Source organism: Anabas testudineus, chromosome 9, assembly GCF_900324465.2.
Source record: "Anabas testudineus chromosome 9, fAnaTes1.2, whole genome shotgun sequence".
NCBI classification, from domain to species: domain Eukaryota; kingdom Metazoa; phylum Chordata; class Actinopteri; order Anabantiformes; family Anabantidae; genus Anabas; species Anabas testudineus.
In genome coordinates, this window is record NC_046618.1 from 6,353,621 (window position 1) to 6,374,901 (window position 21,281).

General features: G+C 39.5%; 1 protein-coding gene across 17 annotated transcripts in view; it reads left to right on the forward strand.

The window, feature by feature from the left end:
• Positions 1–21,281, forward strand: part of rimbp2 (RIMS binding protein 2) — a 76,593-nt gene that overhangs the window by 13,394 nt on the left and 41,918 nt on the right. Inside the window, exon 1 of one of the 17 annotated variants that reach the window (XM_026344109.1) lies at positions 13,410–13,468. The exons of the other annotated variants lie outside the window; for them this stretch is intronic. The gene's annotated coding sequence lies outside the window, so the exon portion shown is untranslated. Of the gene's footprint in view, positions 1–13,409; positions 13,469–21,281 lie in introns of those variants that run through there. 17 annotated transcript variants of the gene reach the window in all.

Here is a 21,281-nt window from a genome sequence, read left to right on the forward strand (position 1 = left end):
ATTTTAGCATGGCTGTCACAACGTTTGAAACATCCTGTCACACTTACTGAGAATGTGTGTGTGCCTTTTTGTGGTAAAGTCCATCAGCTGTAGTCTGTAGGGTTGCAAAAGTAGTACTAGTATTAGTAGGACTGTAATTATTTGCATAATGAGGGTGGTATGAACTTTATTTTTAAACTCTCATGCTTGTAACTGATACTGATTATTATCTTTTCAGCATTTCTTAGCCTGTCACTCGTGCAGCATTTTCAAGGCAACTGAGTATGAACATGATTTTAATTTTTTACTAGTTCTTGCTATTGACAGTATGTTTAATGTGTTTTAGGCAGGTGGTATGTTGCCTTCTTTCAGACCTGGTTCACTGTTTCTTCTCATAATTATAGCATCTTTGAACTAGTCTGGTCACACAAAGGCTCTTTCCTCGTACCTTTGGTGGTTGCTGGGAAACGAGTGTTTTTGAAGTCAACGTGCATCCTATCATGTCATTAAGCTGGTGTTTTGCACCACTCAGTCAACAGAGAAATGGACTGGGAGGAACAGAGGTACTGGTGAGCGTGTGGGTGGGTTGGAGGCTGTGGTGTTAGTTCCCTCAAGTGGGAAAACAGTCGATTATGGATCCTGAAAGATTGATGCAACATCAGTAATTACCAGTACTGCATGGTTCTAGACTGAGTGAAGTGTTAATGAAAAACTGACAGAGCATGAGGCAGTTCTTCAGCAGCCTCCATTAGCCTGCAGCTCTGTTATCTTATGATAGAAATACAATCAAAATATTGCAGACAAACCCTGGTCAAAGGTATCTTCCTTGTTTACACAGCTGTCAGCAGTTGTTCATCTGTCCGTCTTTCTGTCCGTATGTTTTTGCGGTGAGCAGTCTTGATAATGACAGCTATGTGATGTTTGTTTTGCCCTAGAGATTTTGTACCTTTTTTCCCTTCTGTCCTGTCCTCATTTAGGCAAAAAGATATGTGTTTTTTTTTTTTTTTTATTCTGTAAAAGTTGACATTTTCATAACATTTTCCACTGCAATTGGACTTTTTACTGAATGACTGCAAGAGTTTTTTCTTCTTCAGTCACTTCCCACTTCCATGCATATGAATTATGCATCTACGCTTTTGGATTGCACCAATAGGAATATATATTAAGTCTTGTCTTATGTTTCAGTCACAAATAGATAACATACAGTACCTTTGAACATTAACAGACTCAGACTGTTTTGATTTGATCTGTTGTCAATTAGAAGCCACAAAAAGCCCAGGTTCATCTTCACATAGGCATTGTGGCCAAATGTGGTCCATTCAGAAGCCACCTACACTTGCTTTAAATTGTCTGAAAGGAACAGGGTGAGATGTTTCTTAACCTGATGAAATTCTCCTCACCCATGGTTTCCTCCTGCTCTGCTGCAGGGCAAACTTCATAGAAATGTTGGCAGACAGGCCAGTGTCAAAAATCAAATAGGTGCACTGGCAAAACTCAGTGTTTGAGCATTTTCCAGTTAAATGCATATATATGCTGTTTAAAGTGAAGAGATACACATTTACTGCCAACTGCAGTAATGTGATGTTTAATTTGGCAAAGAGTTAGGTAATGCTATTTCTGTGTCCATATCTGTTGGTTTGTTTCCTGTGTTCAGATGGGTCTGCCTGCATATTGATAAGCTAAGGATGTGATCTGTCGGTCTCAGTGTCTCACTATTGCAGATGAGATGGTATGGGCAAGATGTATTAGGGGTGTGAACAGGTTCCTCTTGGTTAACTACAGCCCTCATGACTATTCATGATTGGAGCAGGCCTACATTCAGGCCTATGGGTTTACTCAGGCTAATGGTCAAGTGAATCATCAGGCCAAGGCGCTCTTGAGTGCCACGCTTAAAATGCATTGTGCAGATTGGAAACTTCACAGTTCTAGTATAGATATTGTATCCTGTTCTTCTAAATAAACAGAAATAAAAATCATCTCTGGTGTCATGTAAAACATAATGTGTTCTCTGCCCCCTCATGCCAAATAGGTGTAGACTGGTGTTTAGTTATTCATTTCTTCATATATTTTTTGCATGTATTGATGTGGGAGGCCCCTGCGCTGGGGGCCAACCTAATGTTTACATGACTTGTAATGAAATTAGAGCTGCGTGGCGCCCACACTACAGGCCTCCACTGATCCTCTAATTCAATTACCCCCCTTATTAACGCTCAAATGCTGCTGGCTGACCCAAGACTGCACACTGCTTTTGCTACAGACTAGTCACATAGCAGCCATTTCACTGGACTGACTAGTAAGCAGTCAATGTTGTTCTGTTATCCAGGGCCATCAGACTATACCGCCAACCATCAGCAAAAAAGGGAAAAGTTACTGTGCAATAAACATTCACACATAAACCGCACTCTAGAGAAAATGTAGGTGGAGAGGAGCTATTTGTCTCAATAGCACAAAATTAAGCATGTTTCTATATACATGATATATTAGACTCCACCATTGCTTAAAATTTGCATTTACTTTTAGCTTGGTCACTAAAATTAGCACAACCTACACAATATGATTGCATTACCATAAAATCATACTCTTTTAGAGGTATAAAGAGGAAGTCATAGACTTAAATTTGAAGTAAAGTGACTCCACATTGTTGCAAGTTTGTGTCGCGTTGTTCAATACCTTTTTGATATGTACTGTAGATTGTTCGTGCCTTATCCATTATTGACAGGTTTTGTAGCACATATGGATATCATCCTGATGATCATCATGATCAACTAAAATAAAATAGATTCTCTCTCTGCTTAGCACTTTGTGTGAACAACTCACCCAATTCATCGCTGCTTAACAAAGAGCACGAGGGACACTCCGTAGGAGAGGCAAGAGAGAAGCAGAGGCCACCAAGTAAAGAAACACTTGAGCAATAGTAGGGAAAGATCAGTATTTGACTGAATTCATTTTAGCTGGTATCCATTATTTGAAATATACCCGCATCAGCCCTGATACTGATCCAAGGACTAGTTCGAGACAGTTGTGAGTTCAGTATTTAACTATTCAGTGACAGTATATCTTCAGTAACTTTTTTACCACCTCTCACTATATTTTTTGAGCAGTGCAAAATACAATTTGACTGATGTTCCATGGATATTATTTTAATGCCTCGACGCCTGCGACTAGGCGATGAAATGATTAGCTTTTGGTGGTTAAATCTGCAAGTTCACAATAGGTTACTGTGACCTCATATGTCCCATTCTCCTCAATTTATTACATCTGTAACAAAGATCAGCTTGGACTGCACAAACTTGTTAGAACATCTGGACAGACATTCATGTAAACTACAATGTCACTGGTTAGTATGTATGGTTAAAAACTTCTTATTTCTATATTTTGTATATTTTTGATATCAAACATAGAGGCTACATACAGTAGCATCACAGATAGATTGAAGCAATCTAGATGATTTCTAACTGTTTGTGTAGGCCCTGTTTGTTTCTCTCTGAATATCAATATACTGTACATCTAGACAGATACAGATAATAGCTTTATCCTTCCAACTTACACTGATAGAAAAAGCATGTAAAATATGCTATAAATGCTAAAAGTTTAATAGAATATTTCATATTTTTAACATTACTACATTAATGACTTAATACATTTAATAAATTTCTATTTGTTATCTTGTCAATGTAAACAGTAAACAAGATTTTGACTCCTGCCTTATTTCCTGACTGAGACACAAGCCTTGAACGTAAACTGTAAGACTATTTTGCTATTGGAACAAGGCCCATCGCCTCTCTGCTATAACAGGTCTGCATGGAGCTGGCGGGTTGTATGGCTTGATTTCACACACACACAGTGGCGGGTGCCAAGATGCGCACAGACAAGGGCAAGCACACACAAACACACATATGATGCATTCACACCACTGTATGTAGTCAGCGGTCGGTCCTTTACCTCACCAGATAATGGTACACTTACTGTATGATGCCGAGATGTTTATCACAGCCTTATCAGGGATCCCAGAAAAAAAGTGCTTTCCAAAAGTCCTTTCTAGATCGAAAACTGACCTTCCTGCTGACACCTGCCACCTTCTTCTATGGTCTGGCTTGTCATGATAGCCATGGGGTTTATCGCACTTCTCTCTGGGCAGTGCTATTGTACGGTATAGGAAAAAAAAGTGCATATTTTAGATAGCATCATATCAGTACCATAATAAATACAGTAAATAACTCAAATAAAAATGCTGAATATAAGTCAGTATTGTCTGATAATATCTTATTATGCTGAACTAAGCAGGGCAACATTAAAAATAGCAATGGTAACATTGCCTGATATGACAGATTATAATGTTGGGGGAAGTGACTCAAGTTAAGCTGGTTAATGGGTTTATCACAGGTTTGCAGAATCCCCTGTCTCCTGACCTGCTTGAGTGCATACTTGATACAAAGAGGCAAAATCATCTCATGCCCATGTACGTAATTTCGAAACCGATAGTGTAGTGATAAGATCACCACTCTCCATGCGGGAGACAGGGGTTCGAATCCTGGCTCCAGTCTACCTCCAGTAGGGGTCCTTAGGCAAGACTTCCTAATGCTTACCCTGCCTCTACCTTGTATCTCAGTTGCTTTGGATAAAAGCGTCTGCTAAATGTAAATGTAAATCTCTGCCAAGTTTCTCAATCTCCAGCCACTGCATTGAGCTTATTAAAATTTCAATCTGTTACAGGCTCTCTATCTAGCCTCACAGGATGAATGTGCCCTTTTTAAATAATGTAACCAGTTTTAACAAGATCGTAAAATGTTCATCTAACTTTCATAAGCCCTGTTAGCAAAGTGACAAATTCATGTGATGGCAGGAATGATTTTGGCAGTCTCTCAGTTTTAGAAATGAGAACATTGTCAGTTATCTTTCTGTTGGTGCAGCTCCATGGAGGCCGGGAGTGTTGTGCCTAAGTTTACAGCTGCCTGCAGGGAAGGTTGAACTTGACGCTGTATCACCCCTGTGGCTCTGAAAGAGAAGTTAGTCATGATGGGGGAGATTTAGATTAACTGATAGTGCTCCACTGAACACTCCCCTTCTTCTCTGCCTCATCTATAATGAACATGAGTTCCACAGGGCTAAACCCTGAAAATGTGGCCACAGCTTCAGACACTGCTATGTGACAGCTTTTAATAATCCATTCATGAAAAGCCAAAAGGTCTGTTTTCACACTCTTTGTGGTCTAGAGACATTCGTTGAACGGGGGTAGGACTTCGGGCATCATCAATCTATATGCTCCTGGCTGATTTTGCCTCCTGTTGTGTGCTTCACCCTCTCAGTCGTTGTTGGAGTAATGTGACCTCCAAAGGGAGATTAAAATATGTACAGTAGCAGGCATGCATTGATTTTTGGACCAGCCACTGGTATTTATAGACTCAGCCAGTGCATAAATATCAATACACATGTTTTGATTTTGTGTATGTGTGCGTTTGTGTGCGCACTTATGATCCAGCTGACATAAAGAAAAGTATAAAATGATAGTATCTGAAAAAAAAAAAAAAAGAATAATTGGTAGCACATGTGTTTTGGTAACCTAAATCTGCTTGTGACCTAGCTGTACCTTAATAAGGTCAATTCCTTTTATGTGGTGGCTAATTACTGTGCCTGTCAATGAAATCCCTAAGCTGAACTGTCAAGTAAAAGAGCAGTTTAAAGGGACAGTTCATGACTAAACACAATGAAACCTGCTTATTTAATTTAACTGAGAGTGCTGTTTATCTGTTCATTGTACTAGATTGGGGTATTTTTAGCTATGCTAGTGGTGTGTTAATGTTAATGATGTTAGCATGTAGCACAATTTGCAGCCTCCCAAACCTAGTTGTGACCCTCATGTTCCATGCTGCTCTGTCATGTTGTCACATAGACCTTTGGCACAAAATGAGTGCCAAGAGGTTTTTTTTATCTATCCATTTCAATCCAATGTTTTTTGGCAGTTGTCCAGAATCCACCAGAGACATTCACTCGGCCACCAGCATGCTATAATCCATCTGTTTAGGTTTGGTGTAATATACCGATGTTTACATAATGGATGTAGCTCCAAATACTGTGCAATTAGTAGCATTTGCGCTCACCACTCCTATTGCTCTATGTCAGTAAATACACTGTCTTGTTGAGCGTGTTACCAGCTTTGTTTTGAAATGTTGTAAATCACCAAGAGGTGGGTGATTGTGCTTAGTCTAGTGACCCTTAATTAGATTGGTGCCTGGGTGGAATTAAAGGCCAACAATGGCTGCTAGCGTTTCTCGTACAGACAGAGGAGCTGACTGATAAGGCGGTCATTTGCTGTGTCAGAAGAGTGACACTGAGCTGTGTCTGTGTCTGGAGTGTTATGTTATTGTATTGCTCTATAAACTTCTCTCGCTTCTTCCCATTACCTTTTTGTCTCAGTTGGCAAATCTTGTTCATCAGAGCATTTTGTTAAATGGTTAGGCATTTGTTCTTTTTTTTGGCTTGTTGTTCACTGTTAAGCTTTTGCCTTATGTGAGATGCTGCCCCCTGTGACGAATTGTTCTTAGTAGGTGCTCTGGGATGAGGGGCAAGTGCGCCTGACAGGCCCGACTTGGGGTGACTCATACTCATAACATGAGTTTTTTTTCTGATGATTTCACCAGAAAAGGTGGTTTTCTGGGTCATTTGCTTAGATTGCATCTCTCTCTTTCTCTGGGTCTTATTCTGTTTCTGTGAGGTATCACCCAGCTTTCTAGTGAAGCTAGCTTGGGAAAGTCCTGTGATTGTGCTGATTACAGCAAAGTAAATATAGCCTTTAATTTCTGTTTCTTTCTGTTAAAATCTTCTTGTCTTAGAGCTGCATGTAAATGTACTTTGTTAATTTAGTCTGTCTAGAGGTCTTACAAAACAAAATATGGCACTGATACACTTAGTGGGAACTAAATATTTAGGTTGCCCTGCTATAGAGACCAGTAAGAGAAAGAGCAGTAAATGGCTGGGGACTCAAAAATACCAGTTTTTATTGGTAAAATACACTTCTGAAACACAAAGTCCTTAACATGTAGTTGTAAAACTGGTATTTAATTCATATTAATTCAATGTGTTAAACATTTACCTTTACATCTTATGTGTTAGAGTCAGTGATGGTTTATTATCAGGCGACCAGAACACTGGCAGCATGCAGTAATTTAATCGGCAAGCTTGAATGGCAGCTTGGACTTCACCTGAACTCCAGGATCAGGTTGCAGACTTATGCTGCAGTTTCAGAGTTCCGTGAAGAGAGGTCCGTCTACTTTCCTGCTACCGTCCTGACAAGACTTGTGGATACTGAAACCTACCATTTGTTACCTGCTGTTTGTCTGGATATGAGGGAACTAGTCTTTAAGGCTTGCACTGTCTCTGTGTGGGAGAAGGTAAGGCCAGGCCAGTGTGAGTGGTTTGGAAGAAGTAACCATTTAGGAGTTCAGTGGAAAGTTTGAGCAAGGTGATAGAACTGACTAATGTTTTCACAATAATTAGCTGGTTGTCATTGTCAAAGTCTTGTGTGGCCTTTTTTAATTTCCTAATGGTCAGTCTTACAAGAGAAGTTGCAGCTGTTAAAGTGAAAAAGACTTTTATGTATTAAAACAGTTCCTTGCAGAATGTGGTTTTACTGATAGCAGGTGCTCATTTATTCAATTTCTTCTTGAAATTAAGTTTCGGTAATTTAGGTAGCTTTAGTCAAACTGTTTACTGCTGGAAAATACTAACTCCAACAATATGTTAAAAAGTCATGCTGTATAAAACCATTGAGAAATTCTGTCTGTGGAGTGAGGTACCTCCACCTCTTTTTAGTGACGTCCATCAGGAATTTTCTAGAAACAAGCATCATTACCATATTACAAAACAAGTGACAAATCCACTCTGGATTAACTTAGTGAGTTGGTTTGTTCACTATCTTTATTTTCAGGGTACTAGATTACTGTATGTCACTGGCTCTGGTGATAAATGATAAATACCTCTTGTGGGCTGCCATTTTGAATAAAAATAAATAAAAATCACCTTTTAAGATCTAATTTACTTGAACTAATTTCTATTTAATAATGAATTTACACTCTATACATGCAGACATGCTGTCTTCCAACGGAAAGTCACGCATTGTTATTCAAATATTACGCTCAGGCATTGGTCCAGTCCATCAGTGTTTCAAGCTCTTAGCATCCAATAAGCTGAGCTTGGAGCTGCTGTGCTCTTCTGTTGTTGCATAACACAGTAATAGCATATCCTTTGGATCCTTTACCTGTAGTTGTTTGGTATTTTTGGTTGGATTTCAGTCGAAAGGCAGGTTGTTTAGTTGTTCCTTGCTACACTGTCTTCAACTTAAAGAATGCCTCTCCACTTTTTCTCTGCACTGATGATGACTCACACTCCAACACACCCTGCAGAAATCTCCTATCATGCAACCAAGAGCAAGTGAGAGAGAGAGCAAGTGAGAGAGGGAGAAAGAGAGAGAGAGAGAGAGAGAGAGAGAGAAGGAGATGTGCTCTTTGTGGCTCTAACACACACACCGTACTTGTTCATGTGACCTGCTCTACCTGCTTTGTCTGTCTATTTACAGAAATACTTGTACAGTATTCCCTGTGGTTCCCTGTAGGCTCGATATACAGCTGGTGTTTTTGCACTGCTAAACCCTTGAGTGCCTTTTGCATTTATTCAGGCAACCAGTTCTCTTATGTGCAACCAAGGGGATTCAGGAGTGCATTTAAATTCATCGGATGCACTTAATATCTCCAAAAATGGAGACGTCAAACTCTGAATCACAAATGAGGCATTATTTCAGCTGAAAGAGTTGAGTGTCAAATCAAACCTTTAGTAAATGTTGCAACCATAAAAAGTTGGGTGCAAAGGTGCCATTTATAGGTTGTCCTTGTGATCCTCTCACCGTAGTCTACCTTGCAGTGAATGAGCTAACATTGTGTGACATTTGTAGCGATGCTGAAGTCCAGCATGTACACGTGCTGCAGTGCCGTAGGTCCACTGCCCTCAGGCTTCTGCTTCTCTGGAAATAGAAAAAGAGCAAAGAGACCAAGCATGATTAATGACCATGTATGTGGAGTAGAAAACAAAACAGGCTTGTCTGCGGCCATTTCCCAACACATGGCCCCACAGGCTGAACAATTACATAACAGATCTGCAAAGTGGCTCATGCTGATTGTTAATTGCTTTTGTTTGTTTATTGTCTCTAACTGTGGTTGTGTGGCCGTGTGCGACACCCGTGTCAGGTGATATCACAGGCACCTTACAATGTAAATGTAAATGGTTTCTGATTTGGAGTGGTTTGGACTACAACCGGTCTTTCTCCTCTTATTTACCATGCCCCTTAGTTTTCCTCTCTTCGGTAGAAATGTTTTATGCCTCTAAATTCAACTGGGTCTCCATTTTTTCCTATTTCGAATGTGTTATTTTTAGCACACTGTCAAAACACGCCTATCTCATCCTGTGTATGTATGTCCTCACTGAAATAACTACCCTTCCCCAGAAGGCTTGAGTGGTCTCTTTAGCTACATGTGCCGAAGCCCTGTTTTCTGTGCTTCACACTGCATGTAGAGCCATTACGCAACCCTGTGCATCAGCCGCAGGGACACCGGGCCAGAATGGCAGCCAGCTACCAGTCACTCTCCCTCACATCTTTCCTTTCACTCCTGTTTTCTTTGTCTCTCTGTTTTGCTCTGACCCCTTCTTAGTTCCTTCCTTAGTTCATTTTTGTGGGAAAGGAGAACGCATGGTGCACTGATTTGTTTGTATACCAAATTACAGCAGTCAGTGTTTTAGAGACTCAGTAAAAGCGGTGGATTGCTGCTGGCATGCAGCATAGTTCTCTCTGGGTGTACTGAAGTGTGAAGGCAGGTCAGGAGAGGCCAGCGGAAGAAGAGAGGATGATCTGTCCTTTGTTGTCAGTGGGCTTCCTGTGTGCTCTGCCTCATTTTAATGCAAAGTAGAGGGTTGTATTTTCAGACGACTCAGATCTTTAAATGGACATATTCAACAATATTCCATTGAATGTTTGATCTGCAGTCTTGCAGGGTGCACACTGCAGATTTAACAGAACCCTGAATGCTTTGAATTCATTATGTCATTCTATGATAATGATAAAGTATAAAGTGCAGTATATACAATTTGAAATTCATTGTTATCCAGACAGATTTCCTTATGTGTTTACATGTGATGATCTGCCTTTTGGTCATGTGGACAAGCAGTATGTGCATGGAGTTTGTTCTCCAGAGTTTTCTTGATCTCAGAAAAAGCAAACACAGAAATTGGAAACAGTGTAGTCTTGCTGTCTCCCCCCATTCTACTCTTTGTACCATTCAAAGCTACAGTGCAGGGTACTTGTTGTAGCTGTGTGATAAATAAACACAGAGAGAGAATGAATTAGCTTATTTTCCTCCAACAGTTCTTTTTTAGGTGTACTGTAAATTTTAGTTTTGGAAGTAGAAAGTGCTAACTAAAGCACATTCAACACACATTATAATAAGTATACAACTTAAAGAGAGAAATTACAGGCAAATTATATTCCACAAATTCAAATCACATTTTGGTCCATATCCCTTGGCCTTGTCATACTTGTAGATGTACTGTAAGGGTTAGCATTTCTTCGGTTTCAAATAAAGACATTTGCCAAGCCAGCACAAAAGCCCTTTGCTTAAGTGTTTGCTCAAACACATAATCAGTGTTGTCCGATGTTAAACAAGGTGTAATGTGTATTCACTGATTGTGCTAGCCTGTACTTACAATGTCTGTGAAAACCTAAACATGCCTTGAGAACATACCAGCAGTGTTACTGTATAAGGGCTTATGAAAGACATATCTAGTGAGTTCCAGTGAGTCTAAACTGCTTGGATCACTACAACTGTTGGCTCTGTTCCCTCAAACTGGCATTGCCCAGCCCCTGCTGAGTGGGGCAGCAGAAATTGATGTCGATGAGGTAGTGCCCTTTCCGAGAACCATGCACGCACATATTCTACGGTGTTCTAGTTCAGGTCTACTCTGGCAGTTCTCAGGTATATACTGTCACATTTTGTGGGAGAAAGCATACAATTATTGTGGACCTTCACATTCAGTTCTAAATTGACTTGAGTTGTGTTATTTTCTCTTCTGTTTGTTGAATACAGAAAGCAATAACTTTTGTAATTAACCTCACTGCTTCCAATAGTGGGGGGACACAGTAAAAGGCTGTTATGACCATTATTATGGCAGTAAGATTGTTGTCTAACCTCTCTCTGTCTCCCACCCACTTGTCTGTTGTGTAACCTGTGTATCAAAAGCAAAACAGCACATTTGGAGGTTTTTTTCATCCTGCTGAATGCTCAAATTGGAGTTTACAGTGATAGAAATGGAGAGTCCAGTGATTGACAAGTTGGAGTGTTGTTGTTCTGCTGTTTATTCTCTCCCCCATGTGCTGGAATCAAAGTCTTGACAGGCCCTGTCTGATCCCTGGATGAGGACAGGAGCATATTGACACTCAAGCCTTGTGCAGCAGCAGCAGCTATCTACTCCAGGCTGTTGTTTATGTTAATGCTGGATTCTGTCACTCTCACAGACCAACTCATTCTCTATTAAGCTGTTAGTTGTGCACAGTAGGCTTCATATTAAGAAAAAAAAATTTTATTCAGTGTGACAGAAATGTCACCTGTGATGCTTATTAGTCTAGAGCATCTAAGAGTTCCTGATATGTGGTACATTTAGTTTACCAGTAAAGATCTGTTGAAATTTACATCACTGTGGCTTCTGGAGAGCCACAGGGTGAAATAAAATTAGTTTCACATTTGCAGTCCTCATTTAGCCTAGAGTTACTGCACTCTCTGCTGTAAAAATAAGTGATTTGTTTTCAATTGAACCTCAGATGCCTCATTTGTTCCAATCTACTATGTCTGTGGGACCACACTGTGATTATACCTTATGTGGACATTTGGGTGTACATTTTCTGATATAATTCCATTTATAGTTTTCTCCATTAATGACATCCCCAGTGCATTGCGTTGCTACAAACTATAAACTAACAAAGTAACATTAAATACTATTAAAGGTAATTTGCATATAAAGAATATTTTTAATTAAACCAGGGGGCATCATTCTGTGGAAGGCAATGTTGGTCTTGTTGTCCTGTCCACCACTAAAATGTTGAATGACTTACTGTGAAATTAGATATTAGATATCCATGGTTCTCTGAGAATGTTTCCCTTACTGTTACACTTAATACTTAGGAAACCGATCTTTGTAGTTTTAGGGGGAATATGTATTGGATGGATTTCCCAGAAATGTAGTTTGTTAGATGTTTATATCCCCTCATGATGGTTTGCAGTAACTTTGCCATACCAGAACTTTTTTTCTAGTGCCATCATCATATCAGTGGATCAGTTTTGTCCAATACTTTGCTCTGTGATCAAATGCTTACAACATTAATTACATTCATAATGACATTCCCAGCCTCACCTGTCTTTCTGCTATGCTAACGCACTAAAGTAAGATGATGAACATAGCGTATTGGAAATTATACCTATCAAACATTAGCATGTTAGTATTGTCATAGTTATGTTTAATGCTGGGGTAAGCATTTAGCATGTTGTCGTTCTTGAAACCTCATTGAGCCCCATAGCTTGGCTGTAGAGTCTCGGTCTAAGGCCAATAAATAGTAAATAGAATAACACAATAATGTATGAATGTACAAAGTCTTTTAAAATGTCCTTGATGACACAATTAATTCACTTAATGAGAAGCTTGGGCTCGCATATCCACAGACTCGGTTACACACATATGATGGCTCTTGCACTGTTGTTTGTGTGTCTGAACTGTTTGTCTCATCTTTTTATTTACCTTCCTGCTTGCTTTGTTTTGCTGTGCTTCCTCTGGAGATCGTATTGCACAAAGAATACAATAAAGCTGAAATGAGTTAGTTTGTATTCATTGCTGTCATTATTTAATTTTTCAGTTTGACCACTTGCTTAATATTCAACTTGGATGCTGTAGGCAGCAGATCTTCTGTTCACTGCTCAGGTAATGACCAGTAATAGAGTGTCCTGTAAATTGGCAGTGATGGTTAGAGAGTGTCCCACAGATGGGAGGCAAAGGCGTCTGTTTCTGCTGTGATTGTGCCAGACTCCTGTGGGGTGAGGGCCTCGCTCTTTATCTCCTCGTGGGCACCACCTGTCTCCTATTACTGGACACAGGATCTCCTCACCCACACCTTAATGTGAAAACTCCTCACATCAGAGCCTGTCTGGTTTTGCTGAGGCCAAAAGCCAAGTCTGACACCTCATGATAATCAATTCACAGACCAGCATTCTTTCTTAATGGCACGTTTACAAGCTGACAATCCTCTTCACCAGGCCTTGTGTGACCTTTCTTTCCTTTCCCATCTTTCTCTGGCATTAAAGAGCCATTAATGGACAACTCTGTGGGCCCAGGCTGACAGCAGCTCTTACAGCAAGATTCGTCTGTGGGGCGTGTACTGACGTTCTGGTTAGAAAAAGCAAAGGTATGCCTGATCTTCATCTCTTGACTTATATTGTACAAACTCGATTTTGCAGTAACTTTATTCTCTTTTATCAAGTATACAAAAGTGAAGGTGTACTCATTATATTGGTTTTGCAATCTGGAGACCAAACTAATTGGCCACCAGCTGTTGAGATGTACTTAATGAATGGAAAGGCCATGGAGAGCAGTTCCCTGCACCCAGTACAGCTCCTCCCTGCAGGATGGAACAGCATATGTCTGTGGCTCTGGCACAGGATCAAAGCGGGAGACAAGCCACCTCAGCTGGTGACAGACCCTTTGCTTTGCTTGCTAAAAGCCTCAGGCCTCATTGTCTGGGCCAGGATTTGTTGAGAGTTTATCATTAGACAGAGTTGAACTGAGCTTTAAATTTTGGTAAAGAATGGGGATGAACCATCAGACTTTGTGTTGATTTGTGCAGTGTGTAGTTCAGAGTCTGCTACACTAATGCTGTGGATCACAATATCACAACCGCATCAACACAGAAGTGTTATTGCTGTCTGATACAGTAGAGCATCAGTGATAATCCAGTGGGTAGAAGGGGGAGTGTCTGTGATTCCTTAGTCATTTCATAAATTGATAGACACGTTTGTACCAAAGGCTGTAAATGTTTAGACCTGGAGGATCACTGTATATACCTTTTAATTGTCCATCTTAGTCTACCTTGACATTTCATAGGTCAGTGATTTGGCATTACAAGGACACAACAAATAGGACAGCATGTAATATTTTGTATTATAATCAGCTTATCTGGTTGGGGCCCAAGTGTGCAGACAAACAAGCAGTCTGGTTCGATGTGAATTAATTTGATCATAGCAGGTTTGTGAGATTCGCTTCCTCTGTTGGCTCCTGACTTAGCGGGACGCAGGTGTGAGAGCACAACTCCCCGCAGAAGAAGAGTGAGTGATTCTGGCAAAGTCATGACAGCAGAGAGGGAAAGATGGCTGCTCTTTTTACTGTTTTATGATACATGTCTGCTTGAGTTTTTCGGCTGTCTGTCTACATCAAAACTGTCAAGTAATTTATAGAAAATGTTTTGATGAAACACTGGTATTTATTTTGCTTATCTAGTATGCATTATACAGCTGTTTTGCACATTTGACATTTTTATATAGTAGTAGGTAGATATTATGACTGCTAATGACAGCATGGAACACACACTAAGCACACATTTTATAAACACTTTAATTATTAGCTTTAAAGCAGGATAGGTTTGTAGTAACATTTGAAAAAGTCTGCTACCTGCATTGATATCCTGTGTGTACACTTGCATTGCATTAGTGGGTCATGATTCATAGTTCATTTGTTCTCTTCTGTTTGTATCCCCTCTTCCGTTTCCTTTGTTGACGTTGCCTCCTGAGGGCTGAACACTCTGTCTGGACTGCTCAGAGAACAGTCCATCATCTCAGCAGCTCATCTACCTGCATGGTTACTGGCCACTCTAATGAGACTGAACCAGCTGTGATGCTCTGGTATTCAGGTCTCAGTGTTGTGCATTTACACACAGGCCATCTGGGTACTTCAACTGGGGCAACAGTGTGATGCTACATGACTCTTGAACTGTCAATTTCCAGTAGCATTGTAGTTCTTGTATATATATTTTAAGTTAGTTATTTAAGTAATCATGTTAACCTTTCCACAGTAAACATTCTGATCTTGAGTTGAGTATATTAGCAGTGGCAAATCAGAAAACCTAGTGTTGATGTAAGTGAATTGAGTGTCGTTCTGTGGTGCCAACATCTTTTCGTGTGATCCTATACAGGTACCATTCCCTTTGGTAAAGCTCTTGCTGGGGTGTTTATATTTTGAAGAACTAGTCCCACAATGAGCTCACAGCACTTTTGTCAATCTAGCTAAAAGTGTCAAAAAAACTGCCAGAAACAAGAAAGTCCCACACAGACATAATTTGTAGGAAAGAGTATTGTGGTTGAGCATACATTATTGTGTTTTGCAGGAATATGTCAGGGAATATAAAAAAAAAAACACATTACAGTAATTATTCCCATGAGAAAAACTTTTTAGAGAGTCTAAAATAAAGCTGGTTGGATAAAGAGTCAAAGGGGATAAATACATGCCTGCTGTCATGTTTGTGTCTTGTTTTAGAACATTCAGCTTTTGTGTGTATCCATGTGACTAAGCCAGCTGTTATCCTCTTCCATGCAATTCCATGGATCTCTTCACTATTTTTTGCAAACCCTAATAAAATAGTATTCATGAACACAGACATAACACTTAATTGTTGTTGTGCAGGGAATAAACTCTGCAGTTCATTTAAAGATAGTAACTTCCAGCCCACAAACACATTTTTCTGTACTGTGTTGTTGATTGGATGATTTTTTTTGTCTTGGAGAGGTGAGTTTTATCTAGAAAACAGTCACTATAAAATCTACTGAGATGATGCATGTTTAGGAGAACCACCTTTTGTTACAAGGTGTTTACTGCACTGTCACGAAAGATGAAGGCTGAATGACAGTCTGCCAAAGCTTGGCCTGAAAATCCAGCTGGGGATGAGTAAGCCTCTGTGTCTGAGTGGGCAACAGCAGGAGGCTTTCAGCATTCACTTTGTCGTAGCAGAAATCATCACATGTTCCATTTGGACCTTTTGTTGGGAAAATGGTTCAGCTGTCAAAATGAAAACAAAACCTCTTTATTTTTGGAGCATTGTTTATTTACTGTAAAGGAAAATGCATTATTGAATCTTGTCATCTACCTAATTAATAGATACTGCAGCAATGCACATCTGTAGGAGTCAGTTGTGGCTGCTTGAGTCATTGTTTAGTTTCCACTATGGTAAAAGTCTCATCTGACATCTTGGAGTTAATGCTATGGGATTATCAGATTTACAGTTCTCTCTCTGGAGTCACACATACCTGTTCATTCAAGTTAGCCCCATTCCAACATGCTTACATTTAGTTTACCTTTTTTTCTGCTCCTGTCACTTTCTTTTCATGAAGCCTTTTATTATAGAGATCCACTGTAATAGCACAAGACTTTCTCTTCCTGTTTCTTTGTCTTTCATTCATTATCATTCATTCTTATTTCCCCTGTCTTGCCTACGCTATCCCCTTTCTTCTTTCCTTCTCCTCCCCTTTGTGCTCTTCAGTAGTAGTGTGTCTGACATCAGCATGCAGGTAGTGGAGCGTTGGGTAGCTCAGAGAGGTCAGACCCCGATGATAGTGGCAGCTTCATTTCTGATTCTGCAGCATGCTGAGGTTCGTGGTTCCACGTGGCAAGATAAAGGAAAAGAGAAAGAAAGAGAAAGAAGCGGAGGAAGTAGAATTCAGACCAGACTACTCCATTTGCCAGTGCTGCTCTTGTTTAATATTCCTCATAGGATGCCTCACTGAGGTCTTATACCCGGGACAAAATGCTGCAGAGCTGAGGAGCTTAGACAGTAAATCCTGCTGCTATCCTATTTTTCATTTTGCCCCCTCTCCCTTGTTTTTCATTTGCATTCCGATCTAGGTGTCACTGCCTTCACGTATCTCTCTCATCATTATGCGTTGATTCACTATCACTTGTTTTTCTCTTACCTCATGCTTTACCCTTGCCTCTCCGCTGTGTGTGTGTCATGTCTTTTGTTCTGTGTGTGTTGTGTGCGTAGTGTGTGTAGGGATGTACTTGCTGACCTCTGGGAGTTTGTTTTCTGTAAGCCTGATTTCAGGAGTCAGCCTGCGTGTTGCCATGCATACTGTACACATGCATACAAACATACACATAGATACACACTTGCAGGTGGCAAACAAGGACAGTATTGGTGGACTGAAAGCATCTGTGCCTATGTACACAGACCTAAGCTGTAGGAGTTATGTAACTTACTCTGCCATTTCAAATTATTTGAAATCACAAGAGCTTGCTGTGCTGTACTAGATTACTGTATGTCTAGGCCACCACCAGTATGTGCAGTATAGCCATATATTGAATTATGCTAAGTGGAACTAAAAGGGGAATCCTCCTAAATCCCTTAGAGGAGAGTGTCTTGTTACTCTGTGCTTCAGCCTCCTTAATGGCCTTTCCTTAGACTGCAAGAAACAAACACATAACAGGAAAAATGTGTCTCGAGAATATATATATGTGTGTGTGTGTGTGTGTGTGTGTGTGTGTGTATATATGTCTCCGGGAGCACCACTGACATTTTGAGAGGCAACAAATTAGCTGTAAAGCTACAGTATGTGCCACAGTGAGGGGGGATGTACTATTTGTTTCTGAATGCAACTTCTCGGAGTAAAAAGTCAAGTGCTTTGTGTCTCATGTTGCCAATCTCAGTTATATATTAATATTAGTCTTGTTATAATAGTGTCAGCAGAATTGGTTACTGATGGTGACATTGCTGATTCAAGTACTGTGCAATTTTACTTTTTACATCACTAATGTTATTTACTACAATTATTAAAAACTTTTACAAGTAACTTTCTTAAATTTATTTAATTAATAATGATGATCACCTTTACCAGCTCCCTTTTTTGATCCACACTGTATTTATTAATTATTTGTACATCACAATTAGTTCACAGTAAATATTTTCTCTTTTTAAAAGGTTTAGTTTCCCTTGTGTGTTATCATCAAAAATAATTTTTACTGCTTCTAAAAGGTCGGTTTCTAAATAGAAAAACAAAAAAATATTTTTCAAATGAAATGAAAGTTGTTGTTTGAATCAGTGCATGAACTTAGCAAGGCCTGGAGATTTTTATTTTAATTAAATATGTTCTGCTGAAACACTATGTTAAGGCACGAGGCATCTGTGGAACAAATCTGAGCTAAATAGTTCAATAGTGTTTAAAGTACACAGTTTTCTTAGTGGAGTTCTTGTGAGTACATTTCATTTCATATTTTACACGTAGGTTTGAAATGATACTTACTGATAATGATACTATTTACTAAGTTTTTGTACTTTTGCCACCTTTGCTAAGTTGTAGCACAATGTTTTTTAGATGAATCACTTTCAAAATTAGATGATACTAAATGTAATTTATTATAATATATAAAAATAATATATCAACTGAAAATAATGGAAGATTTTGCAAGAATAGAGGCATCCTTAAACCTCATGCTAGACCAAGTCTTTGTCTTGTCATCTCCCTCTTTATTTGGTATCTTCCACAGATATTTGCTGTTTGGATAGAATTTTCTATTTTCTATTTTATTTTTTCTTTTGCTCAGCCATAGGCAGGATTATTACCCATCATTACGCATCATGCATATTCAACACAACAACGGATGAAAGAAAGACAGCGAAAGAGAGAGAGTAATGAGGTTACCCCTGCTCGCCAGAGATTATACACAGAGCTTTCCCAACTATAAAGGATCAGAAGGCCGAACGTTGAGAATAGGATCGGGAAAGCCTCCTGTGTTAATTAGTCATTGCAGACATAATATGAGAATATGTAAACCTAGTTTCTCAGATGTTGCTGTGCATTCAACTCACAGTGAAGATTCAGCAGGAACAAAAATAATTGAAGGACACCACATACAGTGGCAGTTGGAATTTCATGGTCTTCTATATTAATTTGTCATCAAATGTGATCTGATCTTCAAGAGTATAAACAAATATTATGCCTAAAATAATAACTGAAAATTCCGATCTTTTGTGTCATTATTGAGAACAACCATAAAAACCTACTAGTCACGTATTAGGATGCATGGAAGAAAATTATTTTGAGGATGTGGACTAGAGATACTTTGACTGAAAAAAAAACTCTCAAACCTTAAGAGTTTGTTCCGCACAAGAAGAAGATGCTTATGTGAGCCATGCCTCGCCAAAATAAGCTTTCAGATCAAGAGTTATTGAGTTACATAAAGCTGGAAAGCTTACAAAGTGATGTCAAAGACTTAAGAAATTCACCAGTCAGTTAGACAAAGAATCTACAATTGGTGACACTTTGGGACTGCGGGGGTTACTCTACATCAGAGGTGATTTGGCCCGCGATGTAATTATGTTTGACCCACAAGATCATATCAAATGTAAAGTAAATAGGGCGTACACCACTAATACTACACTTGCCGACTTTGAAGCCCAGAAATGCAGATTTGAACTGCTCAGTAATCCGTTTGCTGTTGACGTGGAAAACGCAACAACCAACCTCCAAATGGAGCTGATTGAACTCCAGTGTAGTAACACGCTCAAGTCAAAGTAGAACTCTGTGGGTGCTGCACAGTTTCCATGTTTCCTCCCCGACACACTGCTCCAACTCCGTGCCCAAACTTTCATGATTTCGTCAGCTCAGAGCCTAACCCCAGACGTTGATGCACTTGCATCTAAAAAGAGATGCCAGGTGATCTGAGTGTAGCAAACTGAGCTTGAATGAATGCTGTCTTTATGCACTTTTTCTACTCCAAGTCATGGACTGGCAATAGTTGAAAGATTCCTTTCCATTTTTTATTGAAGTAAATTATTATAATTGTTTTTGTTGGATGTTTGTTTTGATGTTGGCCTTTGAGAAAAGATTTTTATTAAAAAGGAACTCAAAAGACTAAAGATACTTACTTGCTCCAGATTCAGTGTTTATGCAAAACTAAGCTTTGTTTCCCTATGAAAAGGTTTAACATTACATATCTGGAGAGATGGGAAAACATGCACAATTGCAGTGAATTTTTCAATAAAGATTGAGTTTGGCCCGCGACTTTGTCCCAGTTTTTAATTTTGGGCCCACTGCGAGTTTGAGTTTGACACCCCTGCTCTACATGATGTGGGCGGCCAAAATGACCCTACTGTTGCGCTGTCCCATGGGAGCTCTCCATGGTGCTGAACACCAAGACGACTGTATTCAGGGAGCTTAGCTGAACCCTGACTGTTCATTTCTTGCCTCCTTTTGTCCACTTGCTTCAGTTCTAGTATAGTATACTGAGTGTAGTATAGTAGCATCTAGTATAGTTAGATTAGATGTTTAAATTACGTATTACACATCCATTATTCTAACCACTTGTCCTCTTTAGGGTTAGCTGTCATTGGGCGAGAGGCAGGGACAGGTCACGTTTATTACACAGCTGACATTCAGAAAACAGAAAACACTGCTTGACTGATGGTTAATCAATTATCAAAACTGTGATTAATTAAAAATAATTTTAATTTAGCAGCAGCTTCCACTTAATTACATAACTGAACTTTTGTTGTCCCTCTTGGGGACAACCCAAACCCACTTGATTTACATGCTTTCATGTAAGCAGGGAAAAAACAGGTAACACAACTAATCAGGGAACGAATTTAAATGCACTGACGTAACCTGGCTAGTGTAAATCTGCAGGTACATGCAGCAGACGAATAATCTGATTTCTCTGAATGTAACCATGTGTCACAGATTTTAACTATATAGTGACAGAAGATGCTTTGTGACTTCTTTTTTTCTAGATATTTGCTCTGAAAAACAGGCTTTTTCACTATTGCAAACTGTCCAACGTTAAACAATATGCTGTGGAAAGTGACTCATTTATACATCTCTGACTTTCTATCAGTGTTAGGCTGACTTAATTTTAAAATGAGCAGGCAGGGGTAAATGTAATGATCTCCTATTTCATCCAGTAACTCCACTGTGCTGCTTTGACTGTCTGCAGCCTGTATGGTACCAGTACCAGTATGGTAGCCTACACCAAAGCCTGACAGCCAACTCAAAATATAACTACATGTCACACTGACACAGACTGCAGCAACTGGGATTGGTAGCTTCACCTTCAGTTCAGTTCAGTGGTTGTGCATTTCTGCTGTCAATCAATATCAATGAGCTTAAACCTCTGTTTCAGATGCTGTTGTAGTACACCAAGAAAACTAATGATGGAGAGGAAGTTCAGCGTTGTGGTTTAGA